Source organism: Lytechinus pictus, chromosome 7 (assembly GCF_037042905.1).
Source record: "Lytechinus pictus isolate F3 Inbred chromosome 7, Lp3.0, whole genome shotgun sequence".
In the NCBI taxonomy this organism is placed as follows: Eukaryota; Metazoa; Echinodermata; class Echinoidea; order Temnopleuroida; family Toxopneustidae; genus Lytechinus; species Lytechinus pictus.
This window is the reverse complement of record NC_087251.1, coordinates 26,317,386-26,324,105: the sequence shown is the minus strand read 5'-3', so window position 1 is coordinate 26,324,105 and position 6,720 is coordinate 26,317,386.

Genomic DNA, 6,720 nt, shown 5'->3' with positions numbered 1-6,720 from the left:
GTGGTCTTCTTAACAGGGTTTATTGTACTATCATTGTGTCGATCTGATAAACTGTTGAATAATTTTTCCAAATTGTAAATTGGTGTGTCACATCTTTAGATTCCCTGCCTTCTGTGCGCCAAATGCCTTTTCCACTTTAGAGGTGAGGGTCACAAATACAGACTTACATGTGTATTTTAAAAAATATTCAATTTCAGTGCTTTCTCCATAATGTTGACCACAAATGGCTGGTTATTTATTGTGACTTATGAGATGGTGGTGATTTTTTTTTAACCTTATTATTTATTGTCAGTTGGAAATACTCTATTTAGGACTTATAAAGTATGTTCAAATAACAGTGGAAACACATTATAAAAAGATCCTTAGCATCAATGGCATACTGTACCTTTTTGTTTTCGGAAGTTGAATTAGTGAAATATTTCATAAGACTTTTTATAAGAAATATGCTTTGTTGGCAATTTTACCATCAGCCAGGCAAATTTGATCATCAGCCAGGCAAATTTGATAGCAAGTTTCATTGGAGGTTGTCATTGATAAAGTTTCATGATTTCAGTTTCAGATACAAGATACTCTGCTCAGTTTATTATTATTACTATGCTATGTATAGTAACAATAGTGTATTATTAGTATGCTATGTACAGATATACTACCCTTTCTCCATAAGCCCCAAAGTACTTAATAAATAAATTACATTGGGTACAGTTATTGGGAGACTGATACTCTGAGAAATACAAACTTCTGTAAACATGAAGTTTCAGTGCCATTTTGAAACGATAACCCATGAAGACTGTTTTATTGTAAGTGGCAAATTATTATACTATGTTGATATGTATTCTTACAAGAAACCTTTAAATCCAATATAATGCAAGTTTGTTGATGAACAGCCATTCTTGGTTGAAGCAGGAACAACATTTGGGGGCAATGCTCAGCTTATTGTTCTTTGTCTGTCTTTTTAGTCACCATGATGTGATGATCCAAAAGTCTGGATTAGTTAATCCTTGGGGAAATCATAGGGATGTGGATTAAGGGCTTGGAAGATCATTGTGACAGATAGGTAGACAACCAGTAGATATGCTTGGGGTTGACTTCTGAAAATGAATCAATCTTGAAATAAATTTCTTTGCAACAACCATGGGAAATGATTTAACATAATCAGAGATTATAACTGAATGTTCTACTTATAGATGAAGGTCTATGAACTGCAATGACATGAGTTTGGTTCATTCATGCAGTGAGATACTGTATAGGCATGCTTTTTTGTAGCTTTAAGCAGCTTCTGCAATATTAAGTGATTTGGTAACTTTGAAAATTTGAGCTACATGACCTCAATACATGCTATGTAAAAGCTTTTATATAGTGGTAAGATAAAGCCCTGAAAAAAATCATTTGAAAGAATCATTTTGCTTGTGCTTGTAAAAGTGTGCAAGTAACAAGAATTGCTTGATGATTTTTTTCCCATACAAGGTACCACAGGACCATTTCATGATTGGTAATGTTGAGTCATACATATCTTTATGATAATGTAATTTAGTACAAAAACTCTCATATTTCTGTAGGACATTTCATAAAGCTACTTGTTAGTTGCACACAACTGAAATCCAGCATGAATTATATAACAAGTCAGGATACAAGGCTTTATTGCAAATTTGAAGTCCTTTGAAAGACATCAATCTATGTTTGCCACTCCCAAACTGGGCATTAAATGATTACCAATGAGAATGAAGTACTTAAATCTTGTGCAGAGCTTGGCCCTGTATCAAAAAGACTTGTGATTAATCACAGAATGGCAATGGCCAATCAAAATTATTGTTTCATACACTTACTTCTTAAAATAATAACCATCCACCAATCATACTCATTGTTACAATCATTAGATTAATCACAAACCTTTGTGTTGTAGGGCCTAAATGTGGGATAATATTGGAGCACTGCCAGCACCTTGCGTAGGAGTTTGTTGCGCTATGAAAGAAAATCCATATGTTTATTACAAGGTCACTATGAACGGTTAATGGTTCATAAATTTTCATACTATCTGCTGGGCAGAAACTAATGAAATATTGCTGCTGATTGGATAACTGAATTATTATACTCCCCAGGAGTGGAGCATGAGCAGTATCATACATTCATTATGAGGAAAATATTAATTAGTGACATCTTCACTAATACACAAGAACCAATGTAACATATGTTTTGCTATTGTTATTATGTATTTTGATATATTTTTATCCTTGTCAATGAATTGAAATAGGATATTTTCCTTTTACCTTGAGTCTAGAAAAATAAAGGGTTTAGATTTATTTTTAAGATTCAAACAAGTTTATTCTTAAACTGAATTCTTTAGACTTAAGAACACACACCCTTTTGGAGAGGAACTTCAACAGTATAGTTCAGGAAATTATTGTCAGGTGAGACAAACTGTGAAAGACTCTTAGGAATGCTGAGGTTGTGTATCAGTTATATTGAATGAAATGAAGAAATTTGTCAAGTCATATGATCTCTATCTTAAAGTATTGGTTATCTCAGAAACAGCTCATAGTTACTGCTGAAATTGACCCTTTTAATCAATGCACTTAATGTCACTTACAGTAAATAAAACCTATTTAAAGTTTAAATTGAATTACATGATGATTGCATTTACAGTGCAAGTTGTGATTTTAGAAGAAGTAATTTTCCCATGTTTTGCAGCTAATATCTGTAGCCAACCAACGTCCATAAATTGTGTGGTTTGAATGAGATGAAATTATGCCTACTTAATGTCTAGGTTGGAAACTTACTTAATTTAGGGTTAGAATCTACTTAACTTAAGAGGTAGAAGAATCTTACTTTAAAGGTTGATAGAAACTGAAACTACTGTGTTCAACTCTCCTTGTGTAGTATGTACTACATGAATAGCAATTGTATGTTCAATTTACTGTATTGCACTGTTGTACAGGAATGAAATCATGTTCTGAGTGAACAAAAGGAAAGTTGGAAATGGTTTGAAGACATTGGATTAAGGAGATATCCTTGATATTTCATCAACATTCTTCATGCCAATATGAGATCATGTGATCAGGCTCTGCCTTACCATGTCTGTCAAACATGCTATTCATGGAACAAGTATGTAGAAATGACAAAATGATAAGAACTCCTTGCAGACGATACATCCTTTCAAGATTATAGCACTTTTTTTATATTCATAATTCAATTTAAAAAACAAAGGGGTATTCTTACTAAGTTCAAGTAAAAGTTTTAATACCAAGATTATTTATTAAATCTGGCATTACATATTGTGGTGTCTTCACTCTTCAAAACATATGATTGCAATACACAATTACATGTATTTAACCATTGGTTTCTCCACTATGCTGATTGTATTGGTATCCTATCATTTATTTGTATAATAAAAAAATAGTCTTCCTTATGTTGACTCAGCATAAGTTGAATAATGGCCCAAGTCAACTTCATTTTCAGATTAGTGCCCTGTATTAGACAGCTTTAATAGCAATCAATCCATCATACAACTTATTTTTATGATTAATTTAATACATGTAATGAACAAAGCAAGTCAGTTGTAAAACTAAGCCCTCTTGTGAAACATGCTTTTATTATTGTCAGACCCCGATAATGCATTTACTTATTTCCCTATTTTCAAAAAGTAGATTGAATAGATTTTGATGGTCAGAAGAAATTTAGCTTAAATACTTAAAGTTAACAACATGTTGAACTGCCTAATATATTGGTAACTACAATTTCTTGGGACCACAGAATCCAGACTGGATGGACTCTATTTATTTTGCTGTAAACTGATTTGAACTGTCATGGGTTTGGTAGGAAAGACTCAAGCCTGAAGGTGAAGAAAAAGCAAGATTCATATCTGACCCTTTTAATCTTCCACCTCCCTGCGCTATGCTGACATCCTGTCTGCTCCATTACAAGAACAAAAGAAAGTCCTCAAGCAAATCCTTCTTCATTTAGATCCTAGACGTCCATTTGGTTACCTGTAGAGGAGGGCATAATACTCAAAAGCTTGCGTGTTGACTGGTCATTCTGTGTTGCATGAAAAAGAAAACCCTCTAGCAAATCCTTGTTTACTTAGATCCTAGACGTTCATTTGATGACCTGGAGAGGGGAGCATTAACTCAAAACTCTTGGTCATTCTCTGTTGCTTAAAGAAAACCCTCAACTCAAGCAAATTCTTTCTTAATTTGATCTTGAAGGTCCATTCATTTTTCTTGATATTTGGAGGATATATTCATACTTAACTATTCATGTTTGATACAAAGAACATCTGTTATATTCAAAATATTTCCATGAAAATAGTTACATTTTTTATTGGGGGGCGTTTAAAGAGTTTAGAGTGTTGCTCTCTTGATGAGGAGTGGATAGATTTCACTGAGTTGTTTTAAACATTGGATATAGTGCATTTATGTATTGTGAGTATGAAGGCACATATCAAGTCCTGAACATTAGGTCAAGTGGTAGGCCTGTACATGATTATGACATTAATGGCAGCATTTTATTTGATAGATGGACATTGCTGGCATTCATCATTATGCACCCTTATCATCATTAGAACCTTGCGATGTAGTTTTCATTTGTTCTTGCATGTGCTATCCAATCATACACCATAGTATAATATAATTTACTTGTTAGGGATACCTGAAATATATCGCAATGTATGAATGTGGTACCCTTCTTGGGGCAGTCCAACACTTATGACATGGTTCATCCTGTTAATTAATTTTTTTAATGAGAGTCTTTTTTAGGGAAGTTATCGTGTTAGAGAATGTAATAATGAAAATGAGCATAATCTATGTGTGTGATGATATATTAAAGGAGCAAATGTGAATGATGGAGAATAAGCGTGTTGTGTCATTATGAAGCAGGACCAATAGTCTGAAAAACGATTGTTTTCAGCATTCTTTTTAAAATACATGTTGATGAAGGATGACAAACCTTGCATTGCAAAATCAATGTTTCCCATATGACATCTATGCATCGTTTCATCAGGGAACTATGTACATATAAAAACTAAAGAAATATATCTTTATATATATATATTTGTATGATCTTTATCATGTACGATATAAATCATGCTATGAAATGTACAATTTTGTTTCAGTTTCCAATCATTATTTATTTTCTAATTATGATTATATAATGTAGATGATAATGCCTTGAGTTCTTAATGGATATAGCTTTTTGTTGATATATACTGAATGGCATTAAAATTATTACTCCCTTGACTAGAAATTATTAATTAGATTATGTTAGTGTTGATTTCATTCTATATCATTCTGATCATTCTCATAATCAAAATTTCTGTTTGCTGTATAATTTCTGTCCCAATGTCAAATATGTGTAAATGTACATTTAGTATGTAAGATATAATATTGTATTTTTGTGAATATCTTTCCATGTGATGATAGAACTGCAAGCCTACTTGAAAATATTTGCAGTATGAAAATCTGTTTTAATACATAAAGACCAAAAATGAACCAATCTTTGTTTACTTGTGTAGCAGTTTTTGTCATGATTCAAAAATCATTATGTAAAGTTGAGTGTGATGGATGTGAAAGTGATGCTGATGTTGTGTGGACACTCGATGAAATGAGACCTTGGAAATGATGAACACTAACTTAATGTAATGCACTAGGAAATATTTGTTTCATTTTGAAAAACACTGGGATTGGATAAATGAGAGTGGAAGAAAATACACAAGTATGAAAGGGGCAATATGTTTTATTGATATTTGTTTAAAAGAAATCCCATTGATTTATATTTTTTTTAAGTGTGTGGAACCACTTTTTGATATTACATTTCACTGACAGAATTTCTGACTGTATGGATTTGAGGACATCAAATATTGTTTTTAAGAGAACTGATAGAGAGAGGGAACAGGAGGGAGAAGAAAGTAAATTGACATTAAGGAGAATCGTTATGAGAGAGATTGGGAGATAAGAAGGGAAAATAGAAACTGAGAAATGAAGGAGAAGGGATGATAATGGCTCTTGGAAGGAGAGAGTTGGTGAGGGGAGACAGAGGGGGTCAGAGACCAAGACAAGGAAAATAATGCAAAGGAGAAGTGATTAAACAGCTCGGGGAAGGAGAGAGTGGGTGAGGAGAGACAGAGACCAAGACAAAAGGAAAAGAATGCAAAGGAGAAGTGATAAAACAGCTGTGGGAAGGGAAGAGTTGGTGAGAAAAGAAAGAGAAAGACCCAGAAAAGGAGAACAGTGAGAAGGAGAGGGGAATAATAATACCAGGCCTGCTAACTACTCTTTTCTTAAAGGAGTTACTCCATTTTTTTTTTTTTTTGGGGGGGGGATTTTAAAGTTACATTTTATCATATAGGGAGAGAAAATTCCTTTTTTGTCCAGATATTATGTATAGTCATCTATGGGAAATATGCTGTAACTCCTATTTTTTCAATGAATCACTCCTACTTTGTATGTTTACAGGTTGGTAGGCCTGTAATACATCTCTGGAAGGATAGATTGGGGAACAAAGAGGGAGAGAGGAAGGGAAGTGAGAGGCTGGCCGGGAGGGGGGGGGGGTGAGTACGCGGGCATGAATTTAAGATTTCTGCAACAACACATATTTCAATATACAGAGGTATATTAAGCATTTTACATAGTTGCGAAAAGTATGTAACAATTTTTTTTCTCCCAATCACAAAATGATAAAATAGCCTCCCCCAAACATATGTTGAAAAGAAGAATTAAGAATGCGGAACGA